We start from the raw sequence: 17,975 nt of genomic DNA on the forward strand, positions 1-17,975 counted from the left end.
GCTTATGGAACTGGTGCATCGCCAACAATATAATCTTGAAAGCCTCATACTTGCCAGGTGCGCACAATGTGAAGGCAGACCAGCTGAGCAGGCGTTTTGCACTCTCACACGAGTGGCAGATCCGTCCCGATCTGCTATGGCCGATTTTCCACGCATGGGGTTTTCCCCAAATAGACCTGTTTGCCACTCAGCACAACAAGAAGTGCCCACGATTCTGCTCCAGGGCAGGACTGGGATGGGGGTCCCTGGGGGACGCGTTCGCGATCCCGTGGAGGGGCCCCCTGCTTTATGCGTTTCCTCCCACAGTGCTGATCCACGAAGTCTTGCGGAAAGCCAGGAGGGAAAGGGCCCGGATGATCCTAATAGTCCCAACGTGGGATCAACAACAATGGTTCCCCCTACTCCTGCGCATGTCGGACCGTCCACCGATGCCTCTTCCGGTGGCGCCGGATCTGCTCACGCAAGCCCAGGGGTCCATAGTGCACCCGCACCCCCAAAGCCTGCGACTGCAAGCGTGGTTAATCCATGGCTCAGCTCCCTAGAGAGCACATGCACAGTGGAAGTACAGCAAGTCCTAGAAAGTAGCAGGAGGACTTCCACCAGGAAGACCTACAAGCAAAAATGGACTCGCTTCATGGCTTGGTGTTCTACCAAACAGCTGGCCCCCCTTTTGGTGCCTATACCTACAATACTAGAGTATTTACTGGACCTCAAGAGAGGAGGACTCTCGCTATCCTCGTTGAAGGTCCACCTTGCCGCCATCTCGGCGTTCAGATATGAGGAGTAAGGGCACACGGTGTTCGCCCACCCTATGGTTACCAGGTTCCTCAAAGGGTTGGTAAACCTATACCCCCCTCGGAAACCGATTCCACCTTCGTGGAACTTGGACCTGGTGCTTACCACGCTAATGGGACCACCGTTCGAGCCCTTGGCCACGGTTCCCCTCCGCCTCCTTACAATAAAGACCACCTTTCTTCTTGCAATTATGTCAGCTCGTAGGGTGAGCGAGCTCGCGGCAGTCATGGCAACGCCACCCTGCACTGTTTTTTCCAAGGAGGCGGTAACCATACGGCTGCATCCAGCCTTTGTTCCCAAAGTTTCTTCCGAGTTTCACATCAACGAACCTATTGTTCTACCTTCGTTTTATCCAAAGCCTCATAACTCCAACGAAGAGGCGCGCCTACACCTCCTGGACGTGAGGAGGGCGCTGGCCTTCTACGTAGACAGGACCAAGTCCTTCCGGAAAACGGATAGACTCCTAGTCTGCCTCGCTCCCAAATCGAAAGGAGAAGGTCTCTCCTCACAGAGAATCTCAAAGCACATGGTATCCTGCATAAAAATGTGCTACGAGCTCAAAAAGACTCCTTTATCGGCCACTCCCAGGGCTCATTCCACTAGGGCGGTGGCGGCATCAACAGCCTTTTTCAAGGGCGTTGCGTTAAAAGACATTTGCAGAGCGGCGACCTGGTCATCCTACGACACCTTCGCCAAACATTACGCCCTTCACAGGGTATTCCAAGAGGATACCCGTCTCTCTGCAGCGGTCCTCTCGGGGACAAGCTGCACATAATCCGATTACCCACCTCCTATCTTGGGTTACTGCTGGGTAGTCACCTATTGTGGAGCACCCACGGGGACACTCGAAGAAGAAAGAAAAGTTACTCACCGTAGTAACGGTGGTTCTTCAAGATGTGTCCCAGTGGGTGCTCCACTACCCGCCCATCCTCCCCGCTTCGGATCTCTGTTAGTGTTTTGCAGGGGCACCCGAGGCGGTTGGTCGAGGAACTGGCGGGGACCGGATCGCGCACGCGGCCAGGAGCGCGCAAGGGAGCGGCGCGCGCTGGCGCATGCGCGGTCCGGCAGAAACTGCTTGGAAGATCCAATCTGCGGCGCCGGGCAAGCCCAACACCTATTGTGGAGCACCCACGGGGACACATCTCGAAGAACCACTGTTACTACGGTGAGTAACTTTTCTTTTCTCTACATAAATCAAGTTTTATATACTAATCGTGAGCCTCCTTGCAATTTTTTGGACTTAATTTTCACTAGAAAATCCTCTGCAATCCATGGCTGCAAAAGGGCTTTGATATGGGGTTCTGCTTCTTTACCATCACATTCAAGGAACTTTTCTAGTCAGATCCTTCTTTTTTGAAACTTAACTGCTTCAGACATCCCTGATTATCTTGAGAATGTGGTAGTCTTTAGCCCTGCTGATTAAAATGCCATTGACATCTTTCCCTGCATGGCACCTGTGGCAGAGAGAAAGAAAGAGAGTTTACTGTAGATGGTTGTTGAAGGGTAGTAAGATATGTGAGGCAAATAAGCATAGGAAACCCTGCTCAGTGGAGCTTTCACTGCTGCGCAAGTCTGTATAAGGAAATTGCTTCAATGTAGCCACTCCAGTTTTTCAACAGTTCTGGCACCCAGAATTTCTGACTTGATCCCTAAGCATAGTTCTGATGCAACTCTTCAGATATAACAGGTGTATTCAGAGTCTAATAATAATTTCCCCCTGTATCTCCTTGACTCAAATATATGTAGCTAAAAACAAGCTGGTTTAGAAGACTTTGCATTACATTTCATTAAGTTCTTCCAGCAGCAGATTTTTTTGGATGGTTCTTCTGAACCATCTTTATTGAAAAATTTCCACTGCTTCTGGAAAATTTGATCCTTTTTATGCAGAGGATATTTTTGCATTAGTTTTTTCACTAATACTAAAAGCTGACATTAACTTTGCTATGCAAAAGGAGGGCAGTTCCAAGCTGTTCCTGCTGCTGCTTCGTTGGGCAACCTCCTTCTCTGCCCAGCTCCCCTAGGCCTCCTACTCCCTTCTCCTGACCCGCATTGATTTCAGATCAGGATCCCTCCTGCTGGCTGTTAAACCTGTTTAAATTGAGTTCCATTTCAGCACTGAAGGCAGGGACTGGGAGTGAGGAGGACACAAGTGGCTGTAAATGGCTCCTTAAGAGCCCAGTGGGTGACCCTTAGGAAATCTAATTGTGACCCATGTTTGGGTCTCAGTCGTCTGAGGTGGATGTTGGCTAAGACAAGTTTAAGCCTGTGGATGGTGGGGCAGAGGGGGCTGAGAGCTGGTCAGGGCTCTGCACCCCAGTTGGCTCCCATCATGCTGCTGCGGGGTCCCCCACCTCTGTGCCTGGGATCCTGTGGCTGGTGCTGCCAGCCAGGTCTCAGTGCCCACCAGCTCCCAGCTGCAGGGCTGCAAGGATCCCCACCCCCGCCCTATTTTTTGGAAATCTTATGCAAGATGGACAGCCCTGGCTGGGGATCCTGAGGATGAAGCTGCCTGTCCTGCATAAGTTTTCCAAAAATCTGGCAGCCCTAACTGAGCGGGGTTTAAGCCTGAGGTGGCTGAGAGGGGTTGTGGGAGGGGGGGCGGGGGAGGAGTTTTGAGGTTGAGGCCAGCTTAAGCCAGGGGTGTCTTTTCCCAGGGAGGAACCTCCTCTCCCCACTCCCTGGTTTTGAATGGCTTTGAGTCGCAAAGTCTTCCTGAATTGTCAAAATGGGTCACTGTCTTGAAAAGGTTGGGAACCTCTGCTTTAAGGTAATGAACATCTGTCAAAATAGAGCTGGCTGCCTGCAGCAGATGAGGTTGAGTAAAGAGGAGAGGACTGTCTGCTTCAGAAGATCAATTCCAAAGTGTTGCTTGCTTTCGTTAATTCTATGGAGGGTTTTGATCCTTGATTTTGCCACACCCAGAGAGGAGCTGATTTAGGAGCCCTCTCTTTGCGTTCCTTGTTAATGAGAAACTCCCTGTGTTACAGCTGTGGAACCTCTGCAGTACAGGTAGACATCTGTTGTAAATTGTCTGTCTCTGGGAGTTGTGGACTTCTTCAGCCAACTGCAGGGTGGGACTCGCTGCCTTGCGGATTGCATTTAGTAAAATGGCTAAATCTCTAATTTTTAGGATTAACAGCAGCAATAACAGTGTTACCCTTACCAGCCTACTTGTAAGATTTTTTGCCTTTTTATTATAAGAAAAGGCAGTGACTCTGCTTAGATATGAATTCTGGGGTGAAAGGGGAAGATGGAGACATCAATCCATCTTCAAGGTTTATGTAAGTTTAATTGAACCCTTTAATAGATTTTTATATCTAACTAAGACTTACTAGTATAGGAGGGCATGCTGTAAGGCTGTCTTGGGTTCCGGTTCTTGAAGCTCCTTATGAAATGGTAGTACATATGGTGTGTCACCAAGGAGGTTTGTTAATCCTGATATATGTGGGCATAGGTCAGGAACAGGAGGCCTAGGTTTTATTCACTGTTGCGTAATGGACTCGTGTGAACCTGAGCAAATCACACAATGAAACAGAAGAACAGAGACTTTATCTAGTTGTGATTTTTCCCACCTTTATAGAACCCTTTCAGCTCGTTGGAAGCATGTCAATGATTCAGTACTTTTTTTTGGTACAAAAGCTGCAAAATTATCTGTTTTACAAGAATTAAATTTGCCATCTCTGTTTTCATTATAGCCTAAATAAAATAGGTGGGTTGCTGGCCAATGCGATGTATCTCTCAAGTAGTGGATCCAACCTATAATTACAATAGACCTAAATATAACTTGGTACTCTTCATAAACAGAGTAAAAATATCCAAGCTCATTCTTTTTATGTATAGTCACTTGCAGACATAATTCAGTGAGGCGGAATCACAAAGAGAATCAAGACACTAGAAATGTGGTTGCTAACTAAGTCTTTACACAAAACAGCTTTAGGTGACATGCCTGTGTTGCTAAGTCTGTCAACGTAAACCCTTTTCCTTGGTGCTTTTGTTGACAAAATGCTTAAACCCCCCATGAGCGGCATTTGCTTTGTTGGCAAGAGAGCACTCCTAGTTACAAAAGGACTGTATACGTTAGCACTTGCTTAAAACACCCTGAACAAAAAGTTTTGCTATGCATCTGTGGAAAAACAAAAACTTTGTTGCTCAATTGCCAGTGTAGACAAAGCCTTAGTCCCATTTGCAGCAGGGATTCTTTCACTTGTTCTAATGCATGGTTAACCAAACCGGCGGGGGTGGGGAGTGGGGGGGGGTGAAGAAATTCCAGGGGGGCACAAGGCAACCCAGCCTCCCCATCATTCTCCCCACCCTTTGCTTCTGGCTCTCAGCTCCTGCCATTTTACATGGGTAACCCAGTGCAGACGCTATAAAAAGCAGGCAGCTGGTAAAGACCCATGTGCAAAGGTGAGTGAATGTGGGTAGTGGGGGGAGGAGGATGGGGTTAGATGAGGGACTGGGGGTGCCTGGCTCAGGTAAGGGGGATGGGGTAAGAGCAGGGGCTGGTGGTGCCTGGCTTTGTGGGTAGAGAGGGACTCGGACAGATGGCTCAGTGCTTGCAGGGTTCAGGTGGCCGGCCGGCTTGCTGGACTCACAGGGCTTGGGTGGCTGGCCCCAGCATCACAGGGCTCAGGTGGTTCGGCTGTGGGGTGGCTGGCTCCAGCAGGGCGGGGCTCAGGTGGGTGACTGGCTCCAGCGGTGTGGAGCTCAGGTTGGCAGGTGGGCAGCTGGCCCCAGCAGCGCGGGGATTGGATGGGCAGGCGGCTGGCCTGGGTAACATGGGGCTTGGGCGGGCAGCTTGAGCAGCTTGCCTGTGGCTGGAGTGGGCAGCTGGCCCCAGCAGTGCAGGGCTCAGGTGTGTGGCTTTGGCAGCGCAGGTCTGCGGTGGGCTGGCAGCTGGCATGAGGCTCAGACAGCTGGCCAACTGGAGCTGCACCAGGCACCTGGAAGGGGCCAAGAAAAACTATTTGTGCTTATTTTTAATTTTAAATAACATTTTTATATCAAGTTTGTTTGTTATGAATTGAATTTTTTTTGTTAAAAGTGGGGGGTGGATTATGGTAAAGAAGAGGTGGGGGGCGTGAGGGTTTCTCTAAAGAGGGGCATGATACCAGAAAGTTTGGGAACCACTGTTCTAGTGCTTGCTCTTGTCGAGTCCATGTTGTGTGCACCATCTGCACCGTTGTTGGATGATTTGTCCCCTAGTGCTATGTGGAGCCCCCTGTAGTCGCACCTTTGTGGCACTGTGTGTAGCTCCCTGACAACTTGCTGCTGCTTCAGTTCCTTCTTACTGCCCCGATAGTTGTTGGAACTGCTTCCTTCTCCCTCGCAAGCAGTCCTTTAGTGGACTTTCTCTTTGTGCCTATAAATAGCTTAGTTTTAGTGTTTGTAGTATGATTATAGTAGTTTTTATTGGGGTTTTACATTACCACATTCCTTCTCTTTCAGGGATTGGGGCATGCCTTGGTCTTAAGGGTTCAATCTGTGCAGATCCTGCCAGAAACATGCCCATGGCGATCCCTGTAATTCTTGTTTAAAATGCTTGGGGGAGACCCACCAGAGCAAAAGGTGGAAGATTGGAAGAGGCTTCCGCCCAAGAATCATAAAGGAGAGGGACTTGTTTTTCATGGGATCAGCTCTCTATCTCCAGCTGGCACAGCCTGCATTGGACTTGAAACCTAGCACTTGGATACAGAGTGCACTTGCCAGAGAAGGATTTTGGGCCGAGAGATCCTTGGTATTACCACTCCCTGGCAGTGAAGACTTCCATTGTCGCTACCCAGCACTACTCACTTTCACTGCTGCTGCCAAAGAAGCAAAAGAAACCAGAGCATGGACGTCCATCATCATTAGAGCTAGTGGAGTTCTGTCCCATCCAGGGCAATTTAGCCCTTGCTCCAGCTAAATTGTCAGCATCAATTCTGGCTTTGCAGAGAGGTTTGCCAAGTCAAGGACCAGTGGAATCCCTAGCACAGGAGAGCCAGGTAGAGTAATGGGACCTTGTAACTATGACAGCTTTGCAGTTTGTAGCACCAGCACCACAGAGAAGCACCTTGCCTTCTAAGGGCGAACTGACCATAATGAGCAACTGGCTGCCTTCCCCTCGGCACTGCTCTGTTTTGCACCACTGTGGTCATTGTCTTTGCAGTAGAACCAATGTTGATTGACTCAGAATGGAGTCAGCACTATTCTCTGCACCATTTGTGACGGAAGGAAGAGCTGTAGGTCCCATCATGCCCTTGGCACTACAAAGGTAAGGGCTGGCACAGTGCCCCTTGTGGGCCAGGGGCATACCACCAAGCCTGTGTACTGGGCGTGATATCCCTGTTGGTTGCCATGTAAAGGTGGTTTCCCCCAACATTGTCTGTTGCCCAGGAACCACTGTAAGGCTCCAAGACAAGTGCTGAGGCCGTTACTGAGGCTGAAGCTGGCAGCAAGATTGGGACTGGTACCCACAACCCTGGCACAGAGCAAGAGACAGCCTAGAGGGATTCTTGCAAATTGGAGAGCCAAGAAACCTTAAAACAAAGAACTCTAAAAAGCTGAAGACCTAAGCCAATGACTGAGAACAATTTTTTTTTGAAAGATTTTACCTGAATCAAGGATGAGCAGTGAGGAATATACTTTAAAACAATTTCTCTTAGGCTGTGGCCACACTTGGCCAAAACTGCGAAATGGCCATGCAAATGGCCATTTTGAAGATTACTAATGAGGCGCTGAATTGAATATTCAGTGCCCCATTAGCATTAGGAGGCTTCCGGCCGCGGCGCTTTGAAAGCGCCACTTTTGACCACCTGTGGCTCAGCGTGGCTACATGGGGAGTCCTTTTTGAAAGGACCCTGCACCTTTCAAAATACCCTTATTCCCCTAAGGGAATTTTGAAAGGTGCGGGGTCCTTTTGAAAAGGACCCCGTGTAGCCACACTGAGCCGCGAGTGGTTGAAAGTGGCGCTTTCGAAGCGCCGCGGCCGGAAGCCTGCTAATGCTAATGAGGCACTGAATGTTCAGTTCAGCACCTCATTAGTAATCTTCGAAATGGCCATTTCGAAGTTTTGGCCAAGTGTGGCCACAGCCTTAGTGGATTAGACTGACTTGGTGTGTGTTTTGTTTGTTTTTGGCTTAGTAACTTACTTTCATCTCTCTTTCACTTGCAACTACTTAAATACTTTTTTATACTCAATAAAAACATTTATCATCCCAGTGTAAATAACTGTTGCAGAATGGGAGGAGCTTTCATGCAGAGTGAGGTGGATTTATTTGGAGTTCTGGTCCTCATTGGGGCTGTATTCCTGGTGCTGTCCACCAAAGACTTTGGTTAATGGCACTGATTGCATTCTCTGGTGCATCACATGCTTCAGAAGTGCTCTTCTGAATCTCTTGGGCTTATCCTCAAACCCAAGGTATGGGATCCAGATCAATGATGATAGTTTTGGACAGAGACCCCATTGGAAATAAGGAATAAATGGCCTTGATTCACACTGATCTAGACACCCTGTTGGAGATAGTCTATAAGGTGCCACAAGACTTTGTGTTTTCTGGTGCTGGGTGTACTAGCAGCCTCAATGCCATGGTCCGTTATGGAGTTACTACCGCCAGTTTCTAACACAGCACTGACCAGTGCATGCCCCCCAAGCTTGTGTGCAGACTAACAGGTATTTTGGACTCTGCACTTGTCCTTGTTGAACCTCATCAGATTTTGTTTTCCCAATTTGTCTGGGTCACTCTGGATCCTGTCCCCTACCTTCTAGCATCTCTCTCTCCCCCACTCAGCTTAGTGTCATCTGCAAACATCCCATCACCAAAGCATTAATGAAGATGGGTAAGAGAACCTATGGATCCCATTGGACTAGGTGCTGTAAAAACATTAAAAGATATTGTCAGCTCATGGGGGTCAAGTACCATCTAATTTAAATGACTAATTATGATTTTTTGTGGTGTGGTTTTTAGGGAATCTTCTTTTTGGCCTTGCCTGACCTGTTCTTTTCTGGATAGTGCCTCAGCAAGAGGTGTTGGGATATTTCATTGATAGGTGGCATGGACTCTTAAGAGCGGCACCACTGCCTGAAGATGCAATAAGTCGTCCGTGTCGTCCCCCCCCACCCCCCGCCCAAACAGACTATAAAGGTAGCCAGAAAAAGAGGTAACGCTGGTATGAGAAGTGAGGGAAGCGATTGTCATCTAGAGTACTAAAGGTCTGATAAATGCCTTAGGATACACTTTCATGTAGAGATGAATTGTTTTAAATATGAATGTAATTTTGTGACTGTAATAAAGAATATATCTAGTTTTACCAAATCTATCCTATATGTATCACCACATATTATAGCTTTGCATTAGGTGAGACTGCATTCATGCTCATTTGGTCTGTCTTACATTATTGCAATTTTTAGCATTTTATTGTGCTCAAGTGTACAAAACCACTAGGTACTATTACTATCGGTGTAGCAATTAATGTAAATCCCAATCTAGCAAGACTGAGATTGTAAATTCCTTCAGACAGGTATCTATGGAGTTCCTATCCTAACCTCATCACAACAATGCTGGAGAGCTTTATATCATGTGACTGTGTCATGTGATTGTCACTTTCTGCAAAGGGAGAATTCTGTGGCAGCATAGTATCTTTTTGTGTGTTATACAGGAGACCTTGTTTGCAACCATACCTTGTCAGGGCAACTGCTACTTACAGGCAATGCTTCACTGGAACATGTTCTCTGATGTGAGTTATCAACCCACTCCAGCAACATCTGCTTTGGAGCAACATAGTAAAAACAGCATGGATGTTGCAACTAATGAGCATCTACTATAATGTGTTCAAACTCTTATGTGTATGCATTTCTGTGTCTTCATACTAGGGAAGGCAACGTCAAAAGTGCATCATAAGAGTTTGTTTCAGTGGAAAGCACCTAGAAAGCTTTGGATGCTGTAAATGGGTGTGTCGAACTTGGAGCAACCCCTCCTGGGCAAGTGTAACTTTGCTGAGGTCATCCTCCTTTTTTCCACAGATGACTACTTCAGTAATATTTCGGTTTATTATCCTACATTGTTTCAATAAAAATAATGGCTGCAAAGTCCAAATTTCATCCCTGTCCGGCTGGAGTCATTGTCTTTTTACTTTCTTGGAGTCTTCTGTCTGTTCCAACTCCCAGCTCTCCTCCTACATGGAGAGCTAATCCAGTTTACTTTTTCCCAATATAAGAACTGCCGTACTGGGTTGGACTGAAAATCTATCGAGCCCAGTGTCCTGTTTCTGGTAGTGGCCAGTGCCAGATGCTTCTGAGGGAAAGAGCATAATGGGGAAACTTTGAGTGGTATATGGGATTGATAGACCTATTAGGCCTCAATTGAAATAATATGTCAGTTCTGGGCACCCCATTTTAGAAGAGATGAGGAGAAATTGGAAAGGGTCCAGGGAAGAGCAACTAGAATGGTTAAAGGTCTAGAAAATCTGACCTGAGACAAAATTAAAGGAATCGGGTTTGTTTGGTTTGGAAAAGAGAAGGCTGACTGTGGACATGATAGCTGTCAAGAATGTAAAAGGGTGCTCCAAGGGGGGGAGACAAATTATTCTCCTTAGCCTCTGGTGATAGGACAAGAAGCAATGGGCTTAAATTGTGGCAAAGAAGTTTAGGCTGGATATTAGGAAAAATGTCCTAACTGTCAGGGTGGTTCAGTACTGGAATAAATTGCCTAGGGTGGTTGTAGAATCTCCATTATTGGAGGTAGTTGAGACCAGGTTGGATATATCTAACAGGAAGACTATAGATGGTACTTGGGTCTACTGTGAGGGCAGGGGACTGGAATTGATGATCTGTTGATATCCCTTCCAGTTCTAGCATTCTATTATTCTGTGACCGTACCTAGTCCTTTTTTTGACCTCTGTTATACTTTTGGCCTTCACAACATTCTCTAGCCAAGATTTCCACAGGTTGCCTGTGCATTGTTTGAAGATGTACTCTCTTAGGTTATGCATCTGAATTTGCTGCCAGTTAATTGGGTGAGCCGTAATCTTTGCGTTGTTTGAAGAGTAAATAACTCTTCCCTGTTCACTTTCTCTGTACCGTTCACAATTTTTTTTAGACTTGTGTCATATTCCTTCCACTGAGTGGTCTTAGCTGACAAACCCACATATGAAAGCTCTTCCAATCTCCTAATGGTAATCATTGCTCTACTGGGCACCTTTTCAGAATCTAATATTTTTAGATAAGGAGACCAAATCTGCATATTGTATTCATGGATCTAGATACCCATGCAATGGATTTATATACCTTGGGCTAAGAGAGTTGGGCAGGCCAGCCTCCTGCTTGCATTTCCCCAACTTAAAAAACAGATTTGTGCTTGGCTAGGTTAGCCTGCTGGAAAGTAGTCCTCCCCATTTGTCAACTAGATGTATCAGATATATCTTCCTTGCTTAAACAAGGAATTCCAAGGTGGAGCAGGCAATCTCTGATTATTCCAGGTTGCGAGCATCTGCCTGAGCTTTAGAGGGCTAGCGCACTCCTTCACAGACCTACATATTAATAGTGATACTGGGCCATATACTCAGTTGGCATTAAATGATGCAGCTTCTTTGAAGTCACTGAAGCTGTGCTGAAGCAAAGGCTGCTGTGAGAACTACAAATTTTGTATTTATTGATTCAGTTAAGAGATTAACTTTACTGCAACATAATTGTTGGCTTTGAAAGAACATTCACCATATTTTCCTATTTTCCATAGACGGGGCAAGTCCGATGAAAACAAAATAGCTATCTAAAACACCACAAGAAATTCTACTCCTAAGGAAATTGGACTTATGGATGGTGCACTTCAGCTTTGGGGTGGAGTAACATAATTTGTGATGCCTTTTCATTCCTACCTCTTGGCTGTACAGAAATAAACAATTGTTCATATTTAGTTGACTCAATTGAGGGATTACTAACCTAAAAATAAGAGTTCAGCCATGTGAAAGGTCTTAGAATTCTTTGGGTAATAGTAGCTTTACCAATTAGTGACTGAGATACACTATGCCACAAATATTTCAATGCCTGTTAGCTCTCACTGGTGTTTTACCCATCCCATTTCTTCCCTCTGACTGGAGATAGGGTGCGGCTGTTCCTGAATTATGCCTAGAATGCAATTCTGTACCTAAAGTGTCACACACACCTGATTATACAACCTGTTGTGATAACACTGACTTACATCAGTATCAAAGGGGTAGCTGAGTCAGTCTGTATCTTCAAAAACAAGAAGTCTTGTGGAGCATAAGCATATTTTGGAATATAAGCTTTCCTGGGCTAAGACCTGCTTCATCAGATGCATAAATGGGGGGTTCCAGAGTATGGTTTAAATATATGTGCTTATGAAAAGGAGGGAGTCCCAGACAAGAGGAAGGTCAGAGTTGACAAGGTCAGTTCAGTTAACAGTTTATCAGCTAACTTTTGTGTAGAGTGTATTATGCATGTGGATTCCTGTCAGCTATTTCATTGCTGTAGTAGTCCTCTCTTCTTTCCTTGAGTTCCAGATGCCTGTCTTACAAGACTCCTTCACTCTGAAGAATGAATATTCTGCATGTACTGGCTAGCAGCGTGCATATGCCATGAGGGCGATACTTTTCCTGATGCTGCTTCTCCTTCCCAAAGTACACCACCACTCTCCTACTTTGTTTTCTTATAGTTGTACCAGTCCTGCTGCTCTTGTGCCATCGCACTAATTTGATTTTTTTTTTTTTTGCTAGATTATATTCTGATCCTTAATTGCTGTGGAGCAGTATACTGCCTGTAGTCATAAGGTGTATGGTTGGCATAGGTCATAGGCACCACAAGTGCCACGTTAGCAACATTTTTTGTTTGACTCTGATGTTGTGTTCTAATGTCATGGAATATGACACAAAAGGTACAAGATTCCAGTATCAGTTTACCTGTAGTGATGCCTCTTGGAGCTATTTTGTCTTTAATTTGTTCAGTTGAAATTTCATTTACATTCTGTGCACATTAAATAGCAAAATAATCAAACAGCTGATATGGGTCTTCGCCTAAAATTAAAATAGTATAATTCCAATAGATATAGTTTATGGAAAATAGATCTTGTCAAACAAACATGTAATTTCAGTGTCATCTGAAATCTGGCTTGCTTGACAAAGATAATAGTGTTGATGGAATATATTTAGACTTCTGTAAGCCATTTGAGTTGGCTCTGTAACATTTTGACTGACAAACTAGAACATTTGCATTCCACGTTCGGGACTTTGGCCTTATTGTCATGCCCCTCTCCCAGTACCATTCCAGTGCATATCTCCTGATTTTTTTTTTTCATGATTTATTTTCTGCCACATATCCCTTGAAATCGTTTTGTATACTTCTGGTGGTACATGTACCACGCTTTGGGAAACACTTCAGTAGAATGATACAAAATCAACATGACACAAGTTAAATGCATTTAAAAATGGCTGAGAAGTCTCAATGTAAATATAAATGGGGAATTGTCATTGAGCTGCTGGGCTTCTAGAAGGTTCTGCAGAGATTAAGTCTTTGCTCTGTACTGTTAATAATTTTCATTAGTGACCTGATGGAAAGTATAATCCTTAATGACTAAGTTTGTAGATGACACAGAAATAAGGGGAAGAGGTTAATGAAGACAGCTCTGTACCAGTGACTGTTTCGGGTCATTTGGACGCAAGCAATGTTTCACTGCAGCCAAATGTGAAGTAGTACATCTGTGAATTAGGAAAGCAGGTCATGTGTAGTATCTGAGGGGGACTCTGTCTTGCAAAGCAGTGACTGTAAAATACTGTGGTGTCATGGTACAAAATCGCACCATCTTATGTTCAGTTGATGTTGCAGATAGAAGGGCTTATGTGATTATTGGATGTATAAGTATGGGAATATTTAGCAGGTGTAAGAAGGTTGTGTGGACTCTGTTGGCGCAGGTGAAAAAGCTATTGGAATATTCTGCCTAGTTCTCGTATGCACAGTTCAAGAAGGTTGTTAAGTTGACAAGGGTTCAGATGGAAACAAAGATAATGATTAAATAATTGGAAAATCTGCTTTATAGTGATACTTCAGAAGCTCAGTCTGCTTATCTTAACAAAGAAGTTACAGACCGATTTGGCCAATCGGTGAGTACTTATGTGTGGAGCAGGCTTTTGCTAATAAAGGACTCTAGCCTAGCAGTCAGTTTATACCAAGATTTAGTGGCTAGAAGTTGAAGCTAGACAAATTCAGACTTGAAATGAGGTGCAAATTGTGAACAGGGTAGTTAGTCACTGGAATAAATTAGCAATGATTGTGGGAGACTTAGTCACTAGACAGTTTTCAATCACGATTCCATGTTTTTCTAACAAAGATACTCTAGTTCAAACAGGAATTAATTCAGTAAAATCCTGTGGGTGTGTTTTGTACAGGAGGTCAGACTAGGTAACCATGATTCTTCTTTTTTATAATTGATATGAGCAGTGGTATCTAGCTTTGTATTAGAAGCTATTGTACAATTTGCTTCCTAGACTGCTAGGGTTCAGGGCGGGGTTAGTAACCCAATGTCTGGTTTGTGGTGTTGTATTTGTTACTGAGGGATAAACCAAGCAAGGGAATCCCAGGCCACTGAAATCAGAAAATGGCAAATTCAATTTTAGTAAACTATCCAGTGAATTAGTGTGTACAAGGCCATGGACTAAAATTTGGGCTTGCCTTACCTGATAAAAGATCAGTCTCTGTGACATGCAAGTACTTGTTTATAATCCTGGCTTCTTTTTTAATTGTGTATTTATCTGTTTTACAGGTAAGCAATTTGTGGAGATTAAGGACTCATAAAGCGAGCATCTGGTTTTAAGGTATGGAATTCTCTCTTACATTACATATCTGATATCCGCAGTGTTTTGAAGCAGAATCAACGATGTATATGTACTGAAATTTCAGCTAGAAAAATGTAGCCATAATATGGTGTTTGCTTGGGTTTCTGCAGGAATTTAGCATCAAAGCTTGGCAGGCTGGTTCAGCTGCTTCTGACTAGGGCTGAAATGGTGAATGTAGTCTGGCGGAATCTGTAAGTCCTGAGGCTAGGCATTGTGTGTGGGACTGTCCCATGGGAGTCTCTGTGCATAAATATGCACTGAAAGCATTTTAACAATGTGAAATCCTTCCCTCTTCCACACAAGATCATCTTGTTTTTGCTCAAGTTCTCAGACTTGAAGATTCTTTATTGCTTCTAAGACCTGCATCTGTTCAGTTTTATGTAATGGAATACAAGTGTGGCCCAAAGGAAGCAATTTTGGGTAGGTTGGACCTAGTCTCCTTTCCTGTTTCTTCTACTAGTTTCGTTGCTTTGCCCCAGGCTGTTCAGTCTTGTCTTGACTTCCATTTGTTCCGCTGATGCAGAGATTTTGTGACTCAGTTGTTCATGATTCATTCTTTTGCTGGATAAGAGGTGTAATATGTTGGGATGAAATAACTGACAAGACTGAATCTTGTCCCTATTCCAGGGTCACGTACCTCACTTGCTGTTCTTGAATAAAAGAAGGGGCTTTGTAGCCAAACTGCTTGTGGTACTGGTACACGCAACCCAGGGATGACTATAGGCGTGAGCGTATTTATTCCATGAGTCTCTTTGCCCTTGCATGTCCTAGCAAATAATTAAGAATAAACTGAAGTCTCTTTACCATTGACCCCTGTTTGCACGGAGGAGAACATAAGCTTTAATGTAGAGTATGCATGTGACAATGGTTAACTGAATTGCTAAGTACTTTCATTTTATAAAACATTACCCCCTTTTTTTAACTTCCCCTGTTTCCCAGATTTTGAGGTATTTGGCTAATGCAATATGTTGTTTTGTCTTCACAGTCATGCAGAAACCCTAAGCAAACCCATGATACATAGAAAATTACTGTAAGAAGTTGCTGTCTAAGTCCATATCTACTGTTACCTCAATAGTCGTTGGGTAGTGTCTCAGATCATAAAATTAGAACAGGAAATCATTTTATGAGATACTAAATGGTAGGTGTTGGATTTTTGATGGCAAACCATTGCAACTGGTGTGTCTAATTAATTTAAAACTATCCACCTCCTGGAAATTTACTTTCCTTAACTGATCTTAAGTGGTCTCCACTTCTGTAAATGTGGAACAAGCTTTATTTTGCATTTCTCTGTGATGGGATGAGACCCCTGGAATGCCAGCTGATGTGCTGAGATACCATTTAGCCTTTTTTGCCATCTGGGCCCCCCTTAAATCCTGTCATCTTGAATCAATCCCCAGTCTCTTCTTGCACAGATCGCAGGTAGGGCCATGCACAGCTGCTGGAATACAGACATGGAGAACAACTCTGGAAAAACTCAGTTTAAGTGATTTACTCTAGCGCCCAGGTGCCCTGTCCTCAGCCTCCTGGAGTACCAAGTCAAAGTTCTTGAGGAAGGAGGCAAACTTCATATGTGAAGGAAGCCTCTCCCACTCAGTTATAAATTACATGAGCTGGATAGTATTATAAACCAGAAATAGGTTTATTAACATGAAAAGGTGTATTTTAGATGGTTAAAGAGGTAGCAAACAGAACAAAGTGGTTTCTTTAATAAAAAAAAAAAAAAAAAAAGTAAGGAAAGCATTCTAAGCTAGTCTGTTTGCATCCTAGACATAGTTCTACTAATATTCATGGGCATTTTGAGCCCAATTCCTTCCTCTAGTTCGGTTTTGGTTTTTTTTCCAGCAGCCATCTGGATGGGGTAGCCAGGGGGAATTGATGACCTGGATTACCTCACTCCTCCTCCTCCTCATCATCAATAACTGTGGGCTCAGCGCCTGTTGGTGTCTGATGCGTCTCTTACTGTTTCCTTCCAATTACCTCCCTCCCTCCCCTTAAATAGGATAGCATAAGGGGGGGATTATTTATCTTCTAGTTTGACAACCTTTCCACCATCTTCTCATGGACAAGCACAACACTCAAAATGAGTTCTAGTAACAGGTGACATGGTCACATGTCTGTCAGGCCCTTGTAGCCATTCTTCACATGCTTACTCATATTCTCAGGACGACTAAGCTCTTTTACAGCCAGTTGTCTCTTTCTGATGGGTCATCAGCACTGTTAGGCTCTTCATTTTTGTACTGGAAGGGGCTACACCCAGAATGACTACATAGTAATATAAATCTACAGTTCTTATTCCTAACTTCAGATACAGAAATTATGCCTTCATGCCAATAGGGTAATCATAGTCAGTAAATCATAACTGTTCCCAAAATATCTTACATGAGCCATCTTGCATAAAGTACATCTCAATTAGTCACATCAGCATATTTTCATACAGTGTATGGAATGGCATGTCACACTTAACAGCTGAGAGGCTCATAGCTAGGTGCTACTGTAGGGGGTGGAAAGATTTACCTGATTAACTCAGTCAAAACAAGTGAAGATTTCCAACATCCAGTCATGATTTGAGATATCACTGAAACTTGCTTTTATCTAAGGTTGAGTAGCACAGCCAAGGTGGATTAACAGAAGAGAATCAGGTTTTTAAATTTAAAAACAAAACAAAAACTTGGCAGCAAATGTGTATTGCTAAAGAAAGCCAAACCATTGAAATGGTTGATATAATTGGCTAAGCCCCTAGAACTAGAGTTTGCTGACCTGCTGAGCCAGCTTTCAACAGTAATACAGTAGTCCTCGAGTTATGCGAGGGTTGTTTTCCCACACACCCTCACATAACTCTGATTTCGTGTATATCTCTGGGCGGCTTTTTCCCCCCTGCGGAACGTGGGTTCTGCAGCTGGGGAAGTAGCAGGAGCACCTGGAGCTCTTTTTGAAAGGTAAATCCTGGGGTGGGGTTGGGGAGGGGGTTAAGCCTGCTGGTGGATTGAGGCTGTTGGGGGGAGTGTAGGAGGGTTAAGCCTGGGGTGGGTTAGGGCTGCAGGGGGGGTAGGGGGGGTGGAGCAGAGCCAGGCACAGGCTGGAGGGGGGTTTAAGGGATTACTGTAGTATGTTCTGTACATAGAGGCTCCTGTTAAACTAGAAACATCTGTTGACAGACATTTCTGTTGGAGGAGATTTTCCAACAAAATGTCTAACAGAATGCGGCCTTACACAAAAGGGGATCAAAAGAGCCCCCCTCACATCCCAAAACCTGATCTTCCATCCCCAGGATTAACCCCCTTCCACCCCGAACTGGCCCCTGGGACTAACCCATCCTTGGCACTGGCTGGGGAGCCTACACTGGGTGGCCGCCTGTCTCC

General features: G+C 44.7%; 1 protein-coding gene across 9 annotated transcripts in view; it reads left to right on the top strand.

Moving 5' to 3' along the window:
- The window catches only part of MAP4 (microtubule associated protein 4), a 285,144-nt gene that overhangs the window by 49,902 nt on the left and 217,267 nt on the right, over positions 1–17,975 (top strand). For all 9 annotated transcript variants that reach the window (XM_074985220.1, XM_074985217.1, XM_074985216.1 and 6 more), the window contains one exon: positions 14,544–14,595. The gene's annotated coding sequence lies outside the window, so the exon portion shown is untranslated. The remainder of the gene's footprint in view (positions 1–14,543; positions 14,596–17,975) is intronic.

This window comes from Carettochelys insculpta, chromosome 2, assembly GCF_033958435.1.
Source record: "Carettochelys insculpta isolate YL-2023 chromosome 2, ASM3395843v1, whole genome shotgun sequence".
NCBI lineage: Eukaryota > Metazoa > Chordata > Testudines > Carettochelyidae > Carettochelys > Carettochelys insculpta.